Below are 22,285 nucleotides of genomic sequence, written 5' to 3' on the forward strand. Positions count from 1 at the left end.
GCCAGGAAGGAGAACGTGCGATGAACGCCCGGGTGGCAGGCGAACCGGCTGGTATGGCCCCATAGCAGCACCCGGGACCGGACAGAGTCGGGGACGAAGAGACGATGAATCGGAACGTTGCTTGGAGCACGCTGGAAGCGTAGGGTATGTCTAACCACCCCCTCGATGCCCAAGGTGATGGCTCCAACCACCCTGGCCTCCGGGAGGATGGGAGTCGGATCCTCAGAGGGTGGAGCCCCCTTGGAGTGTAACCGGGACAGGGAGTCGGCCTTCGTGTTGCGGGAACCAGGACGAAAAGTCAGCGAGAAGTCGAACCGACTGAGGAAGCTGGCCCATCTTGCCTGCCGACCGTTGAGGCGCTTGGAAGCGCGGATGAACGTCAGGTTCTTGTGGTCCGTCCAGATGGTAAATGGCTCCTCGGCCCCCTCAAGCCAATGACGCCACTCCTCCAACGCAGCCACGACCGCCAGCAGCTCCCGATTGCCGGTGTCGTAGTTCCTCTCGGCAGGGAGGAACCGACGCGAGTAGAAGGCGCAAGGATGTACCTTCTGGTCCGTTGCCGAACGCTGGGATAAGACAGCCCCCAGTCCAGTATCCGAGGCGTCCACCTCTACAATGAACTGTCTCTTGGGGTCAGGGTGGAGCAAGATCGGGGCGGAAGTGAACTTCTTCTTGAGGGAGCGGAACGCAGCACATGCCGCTGGGGACCAGTCGAACGGCAGAGCGGGAGAGGTCAGTCTGGTAAGTGGCTCCGCCACTTGACTGTAGTTCCGGATGAACCTTCGGTAGAAGTTGGCGAACCCGAGGAAACTCTGTAACTCCTTCCGAGTGGTGGGTTCAGGCCATTCCTTCACAGCTTGGATCTTGCGAGGATCCGCTCGGGTCAAGCCCTTCTCAACGATGAAGCCCAGGTAGTCGACGGAGTCGGAGTGGAAACGGCACTTCTCCGCCTTGACGAAGAGCCGATTGTGGAGGAGGCGCTCTAGCACACGGCGGACATGCTGGATGTGCTCCTCGAGGGTCCTGGAGAAGATGAGGATGTCGTCCAGGTACACCACCACAAACACCTCCAGCATGTCACGAAGGACGTCGTTCATGAGTGCCTGGAATACCGCCGGGGCGTTGGTGAGGCCGAACGGCATCACCAGGTACTCGTAGTGGCCCCTGGGGGTCTTGAAGGCAGTCTTCCATTCATCGCCCTCACGGATACGGACAAGATGGTAGGCACTCCGGAGGTCCAGCTTGGTAAAGACGGTGGCCTGGGTGAGAGGCTCGAAGGTGGAGTTCATGAGAGGAAGAGGGTACTTGTTCTTGATGGTGATCTCGTTGAGCTGGCGATAGTCGATGCAGGGTCGAAGGTCCCCGTCCTTCTTCCCAACAAAGAAGAAACCGGCCGCCACCGGGGAGGAGGAAGGCCGAATGAGTCCTGCTTCCAAGGACTCAGAGATGTACTGATCCATCGCCTTCTTCTCCGGAACGGTCAGACTGTAGAGGCGGCTGCCGGGAAGGGGAGCCCCTTGGCGGAGGTCGATGGCGCAGTCGTAAGGGCGGTGGGGTGGAAGGGCCTGAGCCCTGGACTTACTGAAAACCTCCAAGAGGTCGTGGTACTCGGGAGGTATGGATGAAGAGTCCGGAGGCGACTCACCAGCGGGCCTCCGGGGCGGGGGACAGGACGCCGCCTGTAGACACTGGGCGTGACAGGAGGAGCTCCAGCCCTTGATGGTACCGGAGGACCAGGCGATGTGGGGCTCGTGCAGCGCGAGCCAGGGCCTACCCAGGACCACCGGGACGAGAGGGGATCGGGTGATAAGGAACTGGATTCTCTCAACGTGGTTCCCAGCGATGGTCAGCACGACTGGGCAGGTGCGTTGAGAGATGTCGGCCAGGCGGTGTTGGTCCAATGCAAAGATCTCCAAAGGCCTCACAAGGTCCTCAAGTGGAATGGTGGCCCGGGTAGCAAACTCGAAGTCGAGGAAACTCTCGTCTGCCCCAGAGTCGATGAGTGCCTCCACCGTGGCCCGTTGGTCCGCCCAGGCCAGGGTGACGCTCATCAGATGGCCAGGTGGTGCGCGGCTCTGGGAATGGGAAAAACGGCTCACCAGGATTTCCCGGGGTCTCGGCGAGCCTGATCTTTTGGCCGGGTGGGGCAGTTGGCGATTCGGTGTCCCTCCCGACCGCAGTAGAGGCAGAGACCGGACCTGAACCTCGCCTCACGTTCAGCCTGGCTCAGATGAGAGCGTCCCAGCTGCATGGGTTCCTCCTCGCGAACCGAACGGGAGGGTACGCTACCACCAGTCGTGTTGAGGGCAGGGCGACCAGTAGAAACGTCATGAGTACGGGGGGTCCGGGGTCCCTCAGGAGGTACCAGTCGGGTCCTCTCACGCCTTCTCTCCTGGAGGCGTCCGTCGATGCGGATGGCGAGGCTGAACAGGTCCTCGAGGGAGTCAGGCTCCTCCCGGGTCGCGAGCTGGTCCCTGACTGCGTCACTGAGCCCCCTCATGAAGGTTAGGCGAAGTGCTGGGTCGTTCCAACCACTCTCCACCGCCGCCAGTCGAAACTCCAGGACGTAGTCTGTTACCCCGCCGCTCCCCTGTCGGAAGGTACCCAACCGGGCTCCAGGATCCAGACCACGGGCTGGGTGGTGGAACACCCTGCGGAGCTCAGCCACGAAGTCTGGATAGGAGAAACAAAAATCTGCATCCATTGCCCAGGAGGAAGTGACCCACTGGGCAGCCCGGCCTGAGAGCAAGTTTGTCATATAGGCCACTTGGGCTCCTCTAGAAGTGAATCGACTGGGTTGATGACGGAAAACCAACTCACATTGCATGATGAATGTGGCACACTCCTCGGGATTGCCGTCGAACAGCCGTGGGACGGAGAGACGGGGTTCCCGAGGTGCGGGATCGGGAAGCGTGGGCCCTGCTGGGGCTGCGGGGGATGCTCCTGAAGGAAGTGGGGGTACAATTAAAGTGTTAACGGTGTCGCTCAGCGTGTGAAGATGAAGGAGTATACTTGACTGTTGTCCTGCCAGAGCGGCCAGGGACCCATGAATAGGCTGGACCTGTTCCCTGAGATCATGCACCGCAGCCCTCTCTAGTTGGTGACTGTGATCCTTGGTCAACTCGATCTGATTAGCTAGTGCTGTTCTGACTCTCTCTGTGTCGGCTGGGGTCGTCATTTTGGGTTGGATCGTAATGTTATGGTTTGACACCGACCCCAAATGCTAACGACACAAAGAGAGTTGTTTCAGAGTTGCCAAAAACTAGGGCTTGTTTTATTTCACAAAATAGCAGCAATAACTTGGTTGAGAACAAACAAAGACTGGGATACAAGCATAGACGAATGTTGCTGCTCTGCAGCTTCTCCCGGGATGGTTCGTCCGAGGATTAGACTGTGACGTCAGAGCCGCTCTGCAGATTCCTCTCGGCAGCTCCCCGAGGTGGTGACAGAGAGGGAGAGAGAGAGCGGGTTAGCTCTGAGTACAGTTGGGAACAGAGCAGGTGACAGGAGAAGTGACTTGTCCCAAAACAGATAATCCAGTGACAGAATCTTCGGTGTAAATACACACTGTGAGCAACGTCCCAACAACAATCCACGTGATAGAATCTTCGGTGCTAATACACACAGTGAGCGAAGTCCCAATAATAATCCAAGTGATAATATCTTCGGTGTGAATACACACAGTGAGCGAAGTCCCAATAATAATCCAAGTGATAATATCTTCGGTGTGAATACACACAGTGAGCGATGTTCAAGCAAATACTATCCAAGATGAACAATCCAAAATACAGGCACAGGGTGAGTGACAGTCTGACAAAAAGCAGGATCTCTTCAGTGTTTAACACACACGAAAAACGATAGGGTCAAAGACAGTCTTGCAAAACTCACCCAGGCGCTGTGCGTAAAGAGAGCAGGATCAAAACAGGGCGAGCGCGTCGCCACGGGGAACGGGTTGTCCAAGCGGAATACTTCTTGAATATCCTGGGAGGCAAAGCACAGGGAAAAACAGCAGGCAAGGAAGGAACAGCAAATGCTGATAATATATCAAAACGATCCAACAACACTTGATGGGGAATCGGGGTATATATAATCAGAGGAATGCTTAATGACAAGCTGTGACAGCTGCGGGATGAGATTGACAAGCGTGTGGTTGGGGAAGCACCAATCAAACGGCGTCTACGGGAAGAAGCGTGTGAATAGGAGAATGCAATTGATTAACAGAAAACTAAAGGAACAGAGCGAGTAGGCTTAAAGGAACAGAGCGAGTAGATGAGCAGCGGACAAAACCTCACAGTACCCCCCCCTCCACGGGAGCCACCCGGCGACCAGGCCGACCCGGCTCGTCAGGATGGGCACGATGGAAGTCAGTGATCAAGCCGGGATCCACGATGAGCTGTCGGGAGACCCAGCTCCGCTCTTCCGGGCCGTAACCCTCCCAGTCCACCAGGTACTGGAACCCCCGACCCCGCCGTCGAACGCCCATCAACCGGCGGACCTGCCACTGGGGGTGACCATCCACCATCTCGGGAGGCGGAGGATCAGGAGCTGGAGGCATCAGGGGACTGAGGGAGACGGGCTTAACCCGGGAGACATGGAAAACGGGGTGAATGTGCATGGACGCAGGAAGTTTAAGACGCAGGGCCGCCGGACTGAGTACCTTCAGAACCTCGAAAGGTCCGACGAAATGGGGGTTAAGCTTCTTGGCCGAGGACCGAAGCGGGAGGTCCTTCGCGGAAAGCCACACCCTCTGCCCAGGGTGGTAAGTCGGCGCGGGAACCCGGCGCCGGTCGGCCCCACGACAGGCACGCTCAGATGTCCGGAGCAGCGCGGTCCTGGTGATCTCCCAGACCCGTCGGCAGCGGTCGAGGTGGACCTGCACGGAGGGAACTGCCACCTCCGTCTCCTGTGCGGGGAAAAGAGGCGGTTGGTAGCCCAGGGAAACCTCAAATGGTGAGAGGCCGGTGGCGGAACTGACCATGGAATTGATGGAGTACTCGACCCAGGGAAGGAAACGGCTCCAGGAAGCTGGTCTCTCGGCTGCCACACACCGAAGAGCAGACTCCACGCTCTGGTTCATCCTCTCCGTTTGTCCGTTAGTCTGGGGATGATAACCAGAGGAAAGACTGACCGTCGCCCCCAATCCCTTGCAAAAAGCCCGCCATACCTGGGAGGTGAACTGGGGCCCCCGGTCAGAGACGATGTCCTGGGGAATACCATGAAGGCGGAACACGTGGTGAGTCAGGAGGTCCGCCGTCTCGGCCGCCGAGGGGAGCTTGGAAAGGGCCACGAGGTGAACCCCCTTGCTGAATCGATCCACCACGGTCAGAAGGCAAGTGTTCCCCTGGGAGGAGGGAAGACCTGTGACGAAGTCTAGCGCCACATGTGACCAAGGACGGCTCGGAACGGGAAGTGGCTGTAAAAGCCCGGAGGGTGCCTGGTGCGAGGCCTTGCTGCGGGCACAGACCGCGCAGGCCAATACGAACTCCTTGACGTCGTTCCGCATGGTGGGCCACCAGAAACGACGAGCCAGGAAGGAGAACGTGCGATGAACGCCCGGGTGGCAGGCGAACCGGCTGGTATGGCCCCATAGCAGCACCCGGGACCGGACAGAGTCGGGGACGAAGAGACGATGAATCGGAACGTTGCTTGGAGCACGCTGGAAGCGTAGGGTATGTCTAACCACCCCCTCGATGCCCAAGGTGATGGCTCCAACCACCCTGGCCTCCGGGAGGATGGGAGTCGGATCCTCAGAGGGTGGAGCCCCCTTGGAGTGTAACCGGGACAGGGAGTCGGCCTTCGTGTTGCGGGAACCAGGACGAAAAGTCAGCGAGAAGTCGAACCGACTGAGGAAGCTGGCCCATCTTGCCTGCCGACCGTTGAGGCGCTTGGAAGCGCGGATGAACGTCAGGTTCTTGTGGTCCGTCCAGATGGTAAATGGCTCCTCGGCCCCCTCAAGCCAATGACGCCACTCCTCCAACGCAGCCACGACCGCCAGCAGCTCCCGATTGCCGGTGTCGTAGTTCCTCTCGGCAGGGAGGAACCGACGCGAGTAGAAGGCGCAAGGATGTACCTTCTGGTCCGTTGCCGAACGCTGGGATAAGACAGCCCCCAGTCCAGTATCCGAGGCGTCCACCTCTACAATGAACTGTCTCTTGGGGTCAGGGTGGAGCAAGATCGGGGCGGAAGTGAACTTCTTCTTGAGGGAGCGGAACGCAGCACATGCCGCTGGGGACCAGTCGAACGGCAGAGCGGGAGAGGTCAGTCTGGTAAGTGGCTCCGCCACTTGACTGTAGTTCCGGATGAACCTTCGGTAGAAGTTGGCGAACCCGAGGAAACTCTGTAACTCCTTCCGAGTGGTGGGTTCAGGCCATTCCTTCACAGCTTGGATCTTGCGAGGATCCGCTCGGGTCAAGCCCTTCTCAACGATGAAGCCCAGGTAGTCGACGGAGTCGGAGTGGAAACGGCACTTCTCCGCCTTGACGAAGAGCCGATTGTGGAGGAGGCGCTCTAGCACACGGCGGACATGCTGGATGTGCTCCTCGAGGGTCCTGGAGAAGATGAGGATGTCGTCCAGGTACACCACCACAAACACCTCCAGCATGTCACGAAGGACGTCGTTCATGAGTGCCTGGAATACCGCCGGGGCGTTGGTGAGGCCGAACGGCATCACCAGGTACTCGTAGTGGCCCCTGGGGGTCTTGAAGGCAGTCTTCCATTCATCGCCCTCACGGATACGGACAAGATGGTAGGCACTCCGGAGGTCCAGCTTGGTAAAGACGGTGGCCTGGGTGAGAGGCTCGAAGGTGGAGTTCATGAGAGGAAGAGGGTACTTGTTCTTGATGGTGATCTCGTTGAGCTGGCGATAGTCGATGCAGGGTCGAAGGTCCCCGTCCTTCTTCCCAACAAAGAAGAAACCGGCCGCCACCGGGGAGGAGGAAGGCCGAATGAGTCCTGCTTCCAAGGACTCAGAGATGTACTGATCCATCGCCTTCTTCTCCGGAACGGTCAGACTGTAGAGGCGGCTGCCGGGAAGGGGAGCCCCTTGGCGGAGGTCGATGGCGCAGTCGTAAGGGCGGTGGGGTGGAAGGGCCTGAGCCCTGGACTTACTGAAAACCTCCAAGAGGTCGTGGTACTCGGGAGGTATGGATGAAGAGTCCGGAGGCGACTCACCAGCGGGCCTCCGGGGCGGGGGACAGGACGCCGCCTGTAGACACTGGGCGTGACAGGAGGAGCTCCAGCCCTTGATGGTACCGGAGGACCAGGCGATGTGGGGCTCGTGCAGCGCGAGCCAGGGCCTACCCAGGACCACCGGGACGAGAGGGGATCGGGTGATAAGGAACTGGATTCTCTCAACGTGGTTCCCAGCGATGGTCAGCACGACTGGGCAGGTGCGTTGAGAGATGTCGGCCAGGCGGTGTTGGTCCAATGCAAAGATCTCCAAAGGCCTCACAAGGTCCTCAAGTGGAATGGTGGCCCGGGTAGCAAACTCGAAGTCGAGGAAACTCTCGTCTGCCCCAGAGTCGATGAGTGCCTCCACCGTGGCCCGTTGGTCCGCCCAGGCCAGGGTGACGCTCATCAGATGGCCAGGTGGTGCGCGGCTCTGGGAATGGGAAAAACGGCTCACCAGGATTTCCCGGGGTCTCGGCGAGCCTGATCTTTTGGCCGGGTGGGGCAGTTGGCGATTCGGTGTCCCTCCCGACCGCAGTAGAGGCAGAGACCGGACCTGAACCTCGCCTCACGTTCAGCCTGGCTCAGATGAGAGCGTCCCAGCTGCATGGGTTCCTCCTCGCGAACCGAACGGGAGGGTACGCTACCACCAGTCGTGTTGAGGGCAGGGCGACCAGTAGAAACGTCATGAGTACGGGGGGTCCGGGGTCCCTCAGGAGGTACCAGTCGGGTCCTCTCACGCCTTCTCTCCTGGAGGCGTCCGTCGATGCGGATGGCGAGGCTGAACAGGTCCTCGAGGGAGTCAGGCTCCTCCCGGGTCGCGAGCTGGTCCCTGACTGCGTCACTGAGCCCCCTCATGAAGGTTAGGCGAAGTGCTGGGTCGTTCCAACCACTCTCCACCGCCGCCAGTCGAAACTCCAGGACGTAGTCTGTTACCCCGCCGCTCCCCTGTCGGAAGGTACCCAACCGGGCTCCAGGATCCAGACCACGGGCTGGGTGGTGGAACACCCTGCGGAGCTCAGCCACGAAGTCTGGATAGGAGAAACAAAAATCTGCATCCATTGCCCAGGAGGAAGTGACCCACTGGGCAGCCCGGCCTGAGAGCAAGTTTGTCATATAGGCCACTTGGGCTCCTCTAGAAGTGAATCGACTGGGTTGATGACGGAAAACCAACTCACATTGCATGATGAATGTGGCACACTCCTCGGGATTGCCGTCGAACAGCCGTGGGACGGAGAGACGGGGTTCCCGAGGTGCGGGATCGGGAAGCGTGGGCCCTGCTGGGGCTGCGGGGGATGCTCCTGAAGGAAGTGGGGGTACAATTAAAGTGTTAACGGTGTCGCTCAGCGTGTGAAGATGAAGGAGTATACTTGACTGTTGTCCTGCCAGAGCGGCCAGGGACCCATGAATAGGCTGGACCTGTTCCCTGAGATCATGCACCGCAGCCCTCTCTAGTTGGTGACTGTGATCCTTGGTCAACTCGATCTGATTAGCTAGTGCTGTTCTGACTCTCTCTGTGTCGGCTGGGGTCGTCATTTTGGGTTGGATCGTAATGTTATGGTTTGACACCGACCCCAAATGCTAACGACACAAAGAGAGTTGTTTCAGAGTTGCCAAAAACTAGGGCTTGTTTTATTTCACAAAATAGCAGCAATAACTTGGTTGAGAACAAACAAAGACTGGGATACAAGCATAGACGAATGTTGCTGCTCTGCAGCTTCTCCCGGGATGGTTCGTCCGAGGATTAGACTGTGACGTCAGAGCCGCTCTGCAGATTCCTCTCGGCAGCTCCCCGAGGTGGTGACAGAGAGGGAGAGAGAGAGCGGGTTAGCTCTGAGTACAGTTGGGAACAGAGCAGGTGACAGGAGAAGTGACTTGTCCCAAAACAGATAATCCAGTGACAGAATCTTCGGTGTAAATACACACTGTGAGCAACGTCCCAACAACAATCCACGTGATAGAATCTTCGGTGCTAATACACACAGTGAGCGAAGTCCCAATAATAATCCAAGTGATAATATCTTCGGTGTGAATACACACAGTGAGCGAAGTCCCAATAATAATCCAAGTGATAATATCTTCGGTGTGAATACACACAGTGAGCGATGTTCAAGCAAATACTATCCAAGATGAACAATCCAAAATACAGGCACAGGGTGAGTGACAGTCTGACAAAAAGCAGGATCTCTTCAGTGTTTAACACACACGAAAAACGATAGGGTCAAAGACAGTCTTGCAAAACTCACCCAGGCGCTGTGCGTAAAGAGAGCAGGATCAAAACAGGGCGAGCGCGTCGCCACGGGGAACGGGTTGTCCAAGCGGAATACTTCTTGAATATCCTGGGAGGCAAAGCACAGGGAAAAACAGCAGGCAAGGAAGGAACAGCAAATGCTGATAATATATCAAAACGATCCAACAACACTTGATGGGGAATCGGGGTATATATAATCAGAGGAATGCTTAATGACAAGCTGTGACAGCTGCGGGATGAGATTGACAAGCGTGTGGTTGGGGAAGCACCAATCAAACGGCGTCTACGGGAAGAAGCGTGTGAATAGGAGAATGCAATTGATTAACAGAAAACTAAAGGAACAGAGCGAGTAGGCTTAAAGGAACAGAGCGAGTAGGTGAGCAGCGGACAAAACCTCACAGTTACGGACAAAAATTTACCGAAAATACCTTCTAAAGTTCACAAAAAGGTTTCTAAACAATGTTACATGCATCTCACGTCCGTTCAGAAAGAACGTGTACAATATTTTACACAGACACGTGGGATTCAGATTCAGATTCAGATTCCTTTATTGAGCCATTTGTGTAAAACACATTGGTAATTGTTGCAGCAATACAGTGTATGCATTCTTTCTTTTTTCACAGTAAACAAACACCAACACAGACAAGAAACGAAAACAGTGCAGTGGGGGATTAATCAATAAATAAAATACACATATATATATATAAAGTGAAGTGTGCAGAGATCCAGTACGGACTAGTGCAGTGCAGTCAATGTCATTGTGCCAGTGTCACTTGGATAGATATAGAAACTGCGTAGAGCGGTGGCTTAACACATTGGGGACGAACAACGGATATATACGTGTTTCGATTCCACCCGTTGTGGACAGAAGCACGGATATATCCGTGGCAAGTTGTTTTGGCTTTTATTCCATTTTAATAACCTATTCAAGGTCGCCGAGCTGCACTGCAGATGTACCCTACTCTTTGAATTTGCCAAAGTGCAATACCGGCCAGATCCTCTTAGGGGCGCTGTCGCGACAATGCAGTGTGCCCTGTGGCTGAACGGAGCATTATTTTTTTTGACTTTCAATGGAGTTTTCAGTTAGCTGGATTCTGGATGTGCAGCCTGTAGCTTGGATTACGTTTTGGATCGCGGATTTCACTATGCAATAAGGGGATTTATCAGGATTTATCATCAGCCAATCGATCTACCAGATGGTGATCGATAACGGGGAAATGCTCGGGGGGATCCAACCGACTCATGGTAAGATCTTTTTCACGTAAATTACAGCCCGATCGAGCCTTGTTATGATACGATACGATCAGCGTATGTGGCTACTTAGACAAACACGGTTATTGGTAATCAATAGGGATGTCTGATATTATCGGCCTACCGATATTATCGGCCGATATCGGCATTAAAATGTGATATCGGAAAATATCGGTATCGGATTGAATTTTTTTTTTTTTTTTTTATTATTTCTATAACCTTTATTTACCCAGGCAAGCAAGTAAGAACAAATTCTGATTTTATTTATTGTCAAAAGTATGCATAATGTTGTGTTAATTCCACAACAAGAGATATGTAATGTTAATTACCTGAAATTATTCAATTTTTGGGGGGGGAAACCCTGCATATATCGGTATCGGTTGATATCGGTATCGGAAATTAAGAGTTGGACAATATCGGTATATCGGTATCGGTAAAAAAGTCAATATCGAGCATCCCTAGTAATCAATAATAAGAAACGACCCCCCCCCGCCCCCCCCCCCCCCCCCCCTTTCATGCATACATGCTTGAGGATCGTGCCGATCATATGCAGTTTGAGTTTTAACTGTAGCTTATGTATAACGGAAATGCCATTGGATATAACGTTAGTAGCTATTAGCCCTTTATCTAGCCTTCCAGGAAATATACTAGACCAAATGCCGTATAACGCTTATATTCACGGCGCTATAAAATGAGAACGTATTGATGACATTTTTTTTTTAAGCCATTTTGAAGGGACGGTTTATGGACTCAATTGACAATGAGAATGGACAGATAGCAATACTATAAAGTATAGATTTAGCTCTACAAACAGCCCCAAGTCTGTTTACATTTGCTGGTCCTCTAGAGATTTATTAGACGCATCCCAATGGCCCATAATGTGTTAACGGTCCTACCAGGCCAGAATCATACCATTGTGGAGACATACAAACATTGTTTAGAGATCGATTTGTGTCATACAGTAAATGTCATGATTTATATTTGTATATCTGTATGTCATGTATGTCATAAATGTCATGATGAATTGAAAATGGGGGACCCTGATTAGATTAGATTGTACTTTATTGTCATTATATTTGCATACAACGAGATCTGGGACTCAAACCTAAGGTGCTGTAATAAAAGAGAAACATAAAATCCTATACAGAAACATCAAATGATATACAATAAGACAATGTACAATATACAAAATAACAACAATATACAGAATAGCAATACACAAATAACAATCACAGTGTCAGACGGTAGTGCGTGGGTATTGCACTGTGAATATTGTACATCAGGATGTTGCACAGTGTGGGAGGAGGGGGAAAGGTGAATTACCCTAGACCAGTCTACCTTTGATGGTCTTAGCAAATATGTGTGCCACCTGTATGGCCATCAGCTAAGAATGTGAATGATGCCAGATATAAAGCATTCTGCATGGCATCAGCTTTTCCAGAACTTTCTATGCCCCCGACAAGTGGCGCATTGTACCAACGCTGCAAAAGGGCAAATGACCAAGCAGCTATAATGAGACATTCATTGAAATCTATAATGTGTGCCCCTTTACCTGTTGGCAATGGGTGGCATGTCGAGGATGGGGAGTTAACAGTGACTATGACAGATGACTACAAATCCGGCCTCTGATAGTGTGTTGCAGGTAGACCACTAAGGTTGCAAATAAGGACAATTTGAGACAGGAAGATGTCCATGTGTGTCTGCAAAACTGCCATGTACAGATCTTACAAGATACAAGAGTTTTATTTGTCACGGCATACAGGTATACAGTGAAATGCGGGGGGTCTCGCCCGCAATGATGTGCATAATACAAGTAATAATAATAAGAGTCCAACCAATAGAGCGACATAGTGCAATAAACAAGTAAACAAAGTAGGCATATCGGTATCTGTACATGAGCTATTTACAGAGCATGGTAGGACATGCTAGGTCCTGTGGCAGTGCAGTACACTGTTATCTACGGATGAGGCATTGGGTCTTTATGTACACTGCTATACAAAATTTGTCAATGCCAAAACTGTGCAAATGTTTCTAAGACAACCGAAGATAGGGCTACATGGGATGATGACTCATATGATAGTGGTGAGGATGATTAACATCAGTCTTGCCTTTTTTAATTTTATTTAACCTTTATCCAGGCAAGCAATTAAGAACAAATTCTTATATACAAAAGCAGCCTGTCCAGGATGTATAGGGCGAGGGGATTAGGATTATACAGTAGTAGTGTGATTTGTTTGTATTTGTTGAGATCAGTTTGACACTGATCTCTCCACACACCTCACAGTTTACTCATTTTACTCTGTATTGTATATTGTATATTGAATATTCCTCTTTACTTACTTACTTTCTTTTACTGTATGAAGCACACTCTCAGGGGCTCATACAGAAACAAGCATTTCATCGTAAAGTACCTGTATTTTATTGTGATAAATAATAAACAAACTTGAAACTTTAAACTTGTGTTAGTTGTGTATGTATGTGACGAATAAACCTCCGGTCAGTCCTTCATACCAGCGGCCATCAGGCTCCACAACAGTGGGCAGGGACTGCTGCCAGACATCCAACTACAACTACTAGGAACCTAAAAAGGACAATAACACTACCTTATGCATACTGCACCTTATGTGAATACTGTATATTTCAGTTAGTTAGTTAGTTAATTATATTGACTTGTTATATTGTTTACACTGCTTGTTTTTACTACCTGTACCTCCCCTCCCCTCCCCCATGCTGCTATGATGCAGAATTTCCCCAATGGGACCAATAAAGGAATATCTTATCTTGATTGAAAACTTTATTAACAGATTGCAGAATGGGTACAATACAGAACGGCTCTATACACACAATTGTTAAGGGGATGCAGACCAGAGAAAGACTTTCGTCTTCTTTACATCAGGGTCCCCCATTTTCAATTAATCATGACATTTATGACATACACAACATACAGATATCATGACATTTATGACACAAATCGATCTCTAAACAATGTTTGTATGTCTCCACAATGGTATGATTCTGGCCTGGTAGGTTAAGCCACCGTTCAACGCAGTTTCTATATCTATCCCATTGTGTCTGTGTAAAATCTTGTACACGTTCTTTCTGAACGGACGTGAGATGCATATAACATTGTTTAGAAACCTTTTTGCGAACTTTAGAAGGTATTTTATGTCCATTTTAGTCCATAACGTTAGAATGTGGATGTAATTTCTTTGTTGACACCGGATCGACCAATAGCAGCTCTCTTTGTTGCGAGGACCTCGCAACAAAGAGAGCTGCTATTGGTCGAGCACAAGATACATGACCGAACTCGCATCAATTGCGTGAAATTAAACTCTGCAGTGACAAAATATCCGTTCACGAGGAAAGATCTAGTCCCGACTTTAAAATTATGATTGTCAATGGAGAACTTTTTGTTCCTAAATCTACACATATATCTTTCACCCAGAGTGAACATTTTGTAATTCGCGGGGTAGGGGAAACTGTACAACTGTACAAGCAAAACTGTACATTGGAATATCGACGAAACCATACTTGGTTCTAAGAAGAGGGTCTTGTGTATTCTTGGGTTAGGTCATTTACTGTACACCCACTGTAACTGAGAAGCCGTCGGTCTTGCTGAGTTTGTTATTTGATCCGAAGAGAATGGACTCTGTTTTACCCAGGTGTAATGATAGTTTGTTATCAGCGAGCCAGGTGCAGATTCTGCCGAGTTCTGAGCTGAGGGTTTTTTCAACCTGTAACCAAGGACGCAGGAAGTGGGGGTGCGGCGGGTGTGCCAGCACCCCCTGCTGGCGGGGAGTGTAACTGCAACTGCAAGGTTGTTTTGGCTTTTATTCCATTGTAATACCGAGGCTACTCAATGTCACAGAGCGGAGCGGCACTGCAGATTTACCCTACTCTTGGAATTCATTGCCAGATCCTCATAGGGGCGCTGTCTCGATAATGCAGTGTTATTAAAGCAGCGTGTAGCCGACGCTTGAACCAGTTCGGATACGAATAGACGCGGCCTGGAAGCGTCAACGCGGAACTGGAAATCTGTTGGTAAAAAAATAGTGGCCTGAAATCGTTTTTGGGATGCTCTCAATTCGCAGTAAAGGAATATATCTGCGGTTTCCCTGGCGGATGGCAAGCCAGCAGAACTATCCGAGCCCCCGGGAGGGTGGTCGAAGACCTTTTGCATGTCGGCGTCTCGGCGATGTATGCGGGGAACGAATTGCAGAGGGAGGACTGACTGAAGTGGAGAGCTGCCTGTCGCCCATTCTAACGCAGGAGTCCTGGACCCTTGAGCAGACCCGACAGGTAAGGTAAGCGATTTTAGATGTATCACTTTGGAAGTGTGCGGCTGTTGTCCGAATACTAGTGAACATTGAAAAATAAAGGCACGACATTTAGAGACGTCCCCGTTGTAGCGTTCTGGTGCGGGGATATGGGGCTCTCTGTGCGGGGGCGCAACAGCAACAGGTGGGGTAGGCTGGGCAGAGATGTATGCATCAAAACGGTTACATTGTTTGTCTCGCACGCTCCGCAGAGCTGAGCGTGAGAGCGCGGAGTTGGGCAGTGGTCTCCTCTAGTGAACGAGAGTGTTGGTTTACCAGAGTGGTAAACCTATGACGTTATTATTATATCACTTATCTCAGCACCCCCACTGCTGACTGACTTCCCGCGTCACTGCCTGTAACTTGTTCTTGTCAGAGACCAGCAGGGCTGAGTCATCCACGAACAAGAACAAGTTGCAGTCACAAGCTGACGACATGTCATTTGCATAAATTAGGAACAGTAGCGGTCCTAGTATGCTTCCTTGTGGAACACCACAGCTCACTGTGAGGGGGGGGGGGGGGGGGGGGGGATAGGGTGAAGAAGATAGTTACTATTAGCCGGGCTGTATGCAGAGGGAACTACACTAGAATCAGAGGTGTCAGCAGAAATATGTGAAGATTATATGGAGAGAAGGGATGAATAAATTAATTATTGAATGAATGAATGAATGACCATCTGTGGAACCATTTCTACGGAGGGCTGATGGCTAAGAAAGCTGGACAAATAATGTGTGTGAGAGTGTGTGCATGTGCATACAGTATGCAAGTGTGTGTCCATCTGTGTGTGCGTGCGTGTGCATGCACATCAGATTATGTGAGTGTGTGTCTGTGTCCGTCTGTGTGTCTGTGTGTGTGTGCATGCACATCTGTGTGTGGGTGTGTGTGTGTTTGTGTGTGTGTGTGCAAGCACATCTGTGTGTGTGAGTGTGTGTGTGCGTGTGCATGCACATCTGTGTGCGTGTGTGCGTATGCATGCACATCTGTGTATGTGTGTGTATAGTATGATCAGAGCATCAAAGAATAGGATCTGAAGGCGAGGGGACGTCTATAGCATGTACAGTATGCAGCCTTAACGATGCCCATATCAGATCCTATTCAATCCCTCAGTTTAAGTATGATTGGCTAATTAGCATGAAATACCCACTAAATGCCTCGACTGGAGCTAAAGTGATTTGCTGGGAATCTACTGCTGGGAACTGGAGGAAAACAAACAGACTGGAATTCAGGATGGAAAATAAATACCTGAAACATTATGTCCTTATGATTCTGCACAAAAATAAAAGAAAGAAAAAAGACAGATAAAGAAGACATTAAAAAAAATTAAAAAATAAATAAATGATTTAAACATGATTGGAAATGTGCTTACCGTCTTCTCCAGAGACAGACAAGAAGATAGATACCAATTTCCTCTCTGTGTGTTCAGTAGATAGCTACAATATCTGGCTGCAAGCTAGCCAAACTTAGCACAAATTAATGGAAGCAGATACGGATCAGCGAGCCTAGCTGTTGACCAAAAACACAAGCTAGGCTAGCTGATCCATATCCGCTCCCATTCATTTGTGCTAAGCTAGGCTAGCTTGCAGGTGGATAGCTTTATATCATTGTACAGGATCTTTAAATTAAGCAATTTTGTCTCTCATCTGTTATAATTATTAAATTGTTGTATTTTATTAGATGCAAAAAAATAATACAAAAAAACATCAGTATTATATCTCTCTCTAAAACAGTGGTGGTAATGTTCTTGCTGTCATGGCCAACCACTGCTAAATTAATGTAGACACCAAGGAAAAGAGAACACCTTGACAAAGGGACACAGAAACTAAAATACACACAACAGAAACAAATTACACATGAAAATGGAAGAGAAGACAAATGCAAATTGGGTCTCATTCACCAACGGACTTAAGACAAAAGATCAGAACAAATTTAGTCGTAGCTCCACTTAAGACATTTTCTGCCCGATTTTGGATTCACAAACAGTCCCTTCTCCTGGATTCGCTCTTAGCTAAGAGCAGGACTTAGGGGCGCTGAAGAGCAGTCATAAGTCGGACAGACTGGTGTGCACCGTGTTCTTAATCGCTTAAGCCCGACGGGTCCGGTACCAGACCCAAGCCATAAATCCATGTCTACAGACTGTATGAATAAAAGTTGTGTTTTTTTTTCAAATTTAGCCAAGAGTAAATACCATAATCCTGTCAAAACAGTAGTCATAGTGTATATTTGCAACAATACGTTTGTTTAGCAATAGGTTAAAGTGTTATTAATGAAATATCAGTTTAGGAATTGTATTCATTAGCTAGCAAATTTTTTGAGGAAAAAAATGCGAGTGGTCATCTTGTTGTAGTCATCATGAGCGTCGGAATTTCAACAATACCCAGCTTAAGCCAGCTACTGTACAGCAAATAACTTTTTCGGGATTATCTACCACAGAACTGAACATTATTGGCATAAAGTAGAACGCAATTTGTTTACTGTATCTACCTTTCTGTGAACGTTTAGCAAAAATCCGCGTTGCAAACCAATTAAAAATGGCAGCCCAGACTCCATAATAGAAATTAGCTTCAAACACTTTGAGTGCCACTCACGAGATATCTCAGGTTTTTAATAGTGACGTTGAATGCCACTCACGAGATTTATCGGATCTTTTTTTTTTCTTTTTTTTTAGCGATCTGAAAAATTATTGCATCACCCGAGCCTACCCGAGTATAGCCGAGCGGCGCCGGCGATCACTGTGGAAAAAAGCGCCCCCTGTCGTCTCCCAGATGACATAAGTGATTTTGGAATGGACTCAATGAAAATGAATAGGGAAAAAAATCCGGTACTCCACATTTTCCAGTCCACTGATCGAGCCTGGGTTACCACAGTTCATTCTGGAACCTCAGATCCCCGCTGATCATGGAGTTCTACAGTATCGCGTTGGATCCATACACGTATCGATTTTTTCGAATGGTGATCAGGAATTGGAATATACCAGTTGGATACCATCTGATGTCAGGTAAGGACTCTATGTTATCAGTGTTAGGATAATCAGAGTAAGTTTGATGAAGATATAGGCTGTTTTGTGAAATGTCTTCTTTCGGTTTCACTGTAAAAGTCAGAGAGGAAATCAACGAGGCGATTATCCGTGCGCGGCCGTAATGTGCTTGCGTGCACGTATAATATTGATCATCTAGCGTTTATTTGAAAACGATTCATAAAAAGGCAGACGAATATCAACGTTGTGGAATATTCCACTAAAAGACGATTTTCATAGAATGCTCCAGAATGAGCTGTTTTTTATATCAAAACGGGGGCTTTTCTAACTGCTCTGAAACGGAAACGACCAAGCACTGACTGGAAAATAGTCTTTGATAATGCGATGGGCAGATTAGACACATAGCCATAATTTAAAACATAGATTAGGCGATATTAACGTTAACATTGGCGCCGATGGTGGCATTCAGCCGGTAAAAAGGAAAACCAGGCGTGGCGCTCAAAGTGTTAAGCTGCAAAAGATGGATCAGAGGACCAGACCAATATCCAAGATATGTCTGCTCCAAGAGACTGAAGTGTAAAGAAGCGGAGTAACGCCTACAGGAACAGGCTTTCAACATGTACAATACGCCTACAGGAACAGGCTTTCAACATGCACAGCATGCCTATAGGAACAGGCTTTCGGCATGTACAGTATGCCTACAGGAACGGGCTTTCAACATGCACAACATGCCTATAGGAACAGGCTTTCAGCACGTACAACATGCCTACAGGAAGAGGCTTTTAGTACCTAAGTTTGAAGAAGATTTTTAATTTTATGTATTTTCTTCAGAAATTGGCAATGAAATTGAAAAAAAAGAAAAAGAAAAAAATATGTGAAAATTGTAAATTTTGAATATGGCTCCCTGAATATGATTTTAGTATTAATTGTCATTACACTTTAGACAATTAGGGGCCGGTGTGTGGGAGCCCTTTTGATGGTGGCATATTATTTATTATTTGTAATATTATTATTGGACACCTGGTGGCGGGTTTTAGGTTTGACAGCACTGGCTAGGTATTTAGAGGGTCACAGGTGCAGTAATTAACTAGGACACAGGTAGTGAGGAGCACACCGTTCTTACAAGTAGCTCAGTAACAGTAGCTCAGTAACAGAAGCTCAGCAGCTCAGCAACCAGAAGCCAAGAAATACAAAATAAATATAGAATACCATATAATTCCTACAGAACCCACTCTGGCAATAAATTGAATGTACAACTGCAACTTCAGCAATAAACACCCCTAAACCTGGAATCACGACTGGACATCCATCATTGCTGTGTCTACTGCGTAAGATCACTCCCTATCATACCTGTGAAGTAACGGGCAAGAGAAAGCAGGACATTGGAAATGAAAAATTGCCGTTACAAACTGTATTTACAGTAGATTTCATTCACGGTTCTTGCTGGACGCCTGGTGATACAAAATCCAAATTTAACTCTGCCAGATTTGGCCCGATCCATAGATGTGCAACTTGGCTATAATAATGTCATTTATACGCCTGATATTCTATATTCTACAATAATATTCAAATTGCATGTGTCCGGATGGCATAATTCAGTACTGTATCTACAAAACCGTCTGTTTAATTTGCTTAGATTTGTTGTACACCTGATCTCAAGAAGGTGCTGAACGAGCTCAGTGGCAGTTTTTCATGTCTGGTCATTTTTAGCATGGTGTTATTCACCATCAAAGATGCAAAGACAAATCATAATTTATATTCTCCTTTGTTTCATCACAATTTACTCAAGCCTAGTAACAGACACAATATTTCTGACTTGGAATACATTCCCTGCGATCCATAGATGTCCCTAGATACCAAGAACATGCAAATGTGCGTGTAGAAGTGGAGCAATCTTCCATTTACTTAGGTATGTATTTTAGGCGGATTTTCAGAAAATAGGGTTAGGATTTAACAGATTATGGGCATTATTTTGGAGGAATCATGGTGATTGCGTTCATGTCGACTCTACAGACATCCTTGGAATTAAATAATCATAATAATAATAAATACGACAATATTTGTATGATACAAAATTACGCTTTACATTTACAGTCATGCCTCAAGAGGCATTGTGATGTCCGAAAATAAATAAAAGCACTACACCAATACTGAAAATGACAGTGGATAAATAAATAAGAACTAAACCTAATCGTGTGGATATAGCTATATTGGAATAGACTGTATTCATATTCCATATTTATACTGTCTTGTTGCGCGCTCCTGACCACCTGTTCAGCGCACACACACACACACACACATACATGCCCACACACACGCACACACACTGTATAGCCTACGTGTGTAAGGAATGAACAGTATATGACTTATTTTATTAGGAGATTGTAGATACTCTAGTCTACGTGCTGCGTACAGTACACATCATGTCACGCTAAGATGTGTACTGTACTGTACTGTAGTAGAACTACAGTATGACTACTATAGGGCAGCACATACAGTATCTGCAATCTCCTAATAAAACAACTCATTACTCAAATAGACTCTACAGTACACTTATAATTAGAGATGTTCCGATACCATTTTTTCCTTTCCGATCCGATTCCGATACCTAAGCTTTGGGTATCGGCCGATACCGATATTTATCCGATACCAGTGCATACATAAAAAAAAAAAAAAACGATATTATATAAATTTTTTATAAATATAATTTTTTTTTTTTTTTTAACAAATACTGTTTTATATATACTGTTTTTTAGTCATAACTAGAAAGTAATGGTATTTATTCAACAACAGGTGATTGTATAGATTTGTATTAGTATCATTAATCAATGAGTATGGGGCTTCAGCACTGCAGATATACCCTACTCCAATGATCCACACGGACATTATACGTTGCTGCACTCGCTACCCACTGGCTCTGCAGATATACCCTACTCAGTCTGTCTACAAGGCTCCGTTCAGTAGCAGTCGGATCTGTTGTGATTTTTGCACAATAAATATTCAACATTCTCTTTTGAGACTCCGCCTCAGACTCTTATCATTTGGCACTAAAAGCTAAACATTGTCGCCGATATGGCTGTCCGCAACATGTCATTAATTGTGTACGCGACGTGCAATTGTGCAATGACAACGTTACCGTTAGCTAGCATGAGCTACCGGTATATGGGAAGACCATAGAAGACTGTAACGTTACTGGTGACATTGTGATTTAACTTGGAATACTCCTTTGCCAACTTGCTGTACTTTGCTTGCAGGTCTGCAGCCATTATTGCTGGATTATATGAATAGCCCCAACTTTAGCCAAGGTAATGTTAAAGCTAGCTTTCGGTTAGCTGTTCAATGCTAATAGTAATAACACCAGCCACCAAGCGAACCCATGAGCTCTCCGTCAACACCGCTCTGTCGGGACGATGACATTTAAGAAAGTATCTGCTGTTAAAATGACAAATGGCATTGACACTTTAATCGATTAAGCACACGTTTGTTTTATAATGCTTACTCAACAGACCAGTGTTGTTGATAAATTACGTCATATGGTATCGGAGCGCAGCATTAGAGGGTACTCGCCGATACCGATACCAGCATTTTAGCCAGTATCGGCGGCTTTTCCGATACTCGTATCGGTATCGGAACAACTCTACTTATAATGAGCTGGAGGGGCGTGTCTGCATGCAAATCGGGCCTACGAGAACGAGCTCCAGGGGGTTCACAGCTGTGATAATTTGGCAAGTTAAGACAACCTCTCTACGCATTGATGAATCCGGGGGTAACTGTCGTAGGCTTTCTCTTACAAACTTCCAAGGAGGTTGTCGTACGAGAAAACTTAAGACAATGTTGGTGAATGAGGTCCATTGTGTTAGTCCAGCACCAGTCTTCCTGAAGAGCTTAACTAATGACATATAAATGAAAATTTTTACAATTTCAACCAAACAATCCCAAATAGATGGAATGAAGATGCCATGATGTTTATTATTAAAATGATGTGCTGACTCATTAGTGCAGTGTCATGGACTGAATTAATACAAACGTTCAGAATTATTACCTTATTGTAATTTTTTTTTTTAATTTGTTCACCAGATTTTGCTGAATTTGTCCACATTATTTTGTTCACTATGCAATAAGAGCACATTGGTTGAACTGTGACAAATTAACAGTAGTTTTCCGTCACTACCGGGATACAATCACAGGTTCCTAAATGACTGAATAATAAGGGAAAAAAAGAACCTTACTAATACGTACTAAAAAAATTACACATTATTACGCCATCAACCCCCATTTAATAACATTATGTTCCATTGACCCCATTTAATAAGATTCGGTTTCAAT

The 22,285-nt window shown here is 48.0% G+C and overlaps 1 protein-coding gene across 1 annotated transcript in view; it reads right to left on the reverse strand.

Moving 5' to 3' along the window:
* rimbp2a (RIMS binding protein 2a) overlaps positions 1-22,285 on the reverse strand; it is a gene marked incomplete at both ends in the record, with an annotated part of 184,490 nt that overhangs the window by 62,983 nt on the left and 99,222 nt on the right. The gene's annotated exons all lie outside the window — the stretch shown is intronic.

Source organism: Notolepis coatsorum, assembly GCF_963971535.1.
Source record: "Notolepis coatsorum genome assembly, chromosome: 11".
NCBI lineage: Eukaryota > Metazoa > Chordata > Actinopteri > Aulopiformes > Paralepididae > Notolepis > Notolepis coatsorum.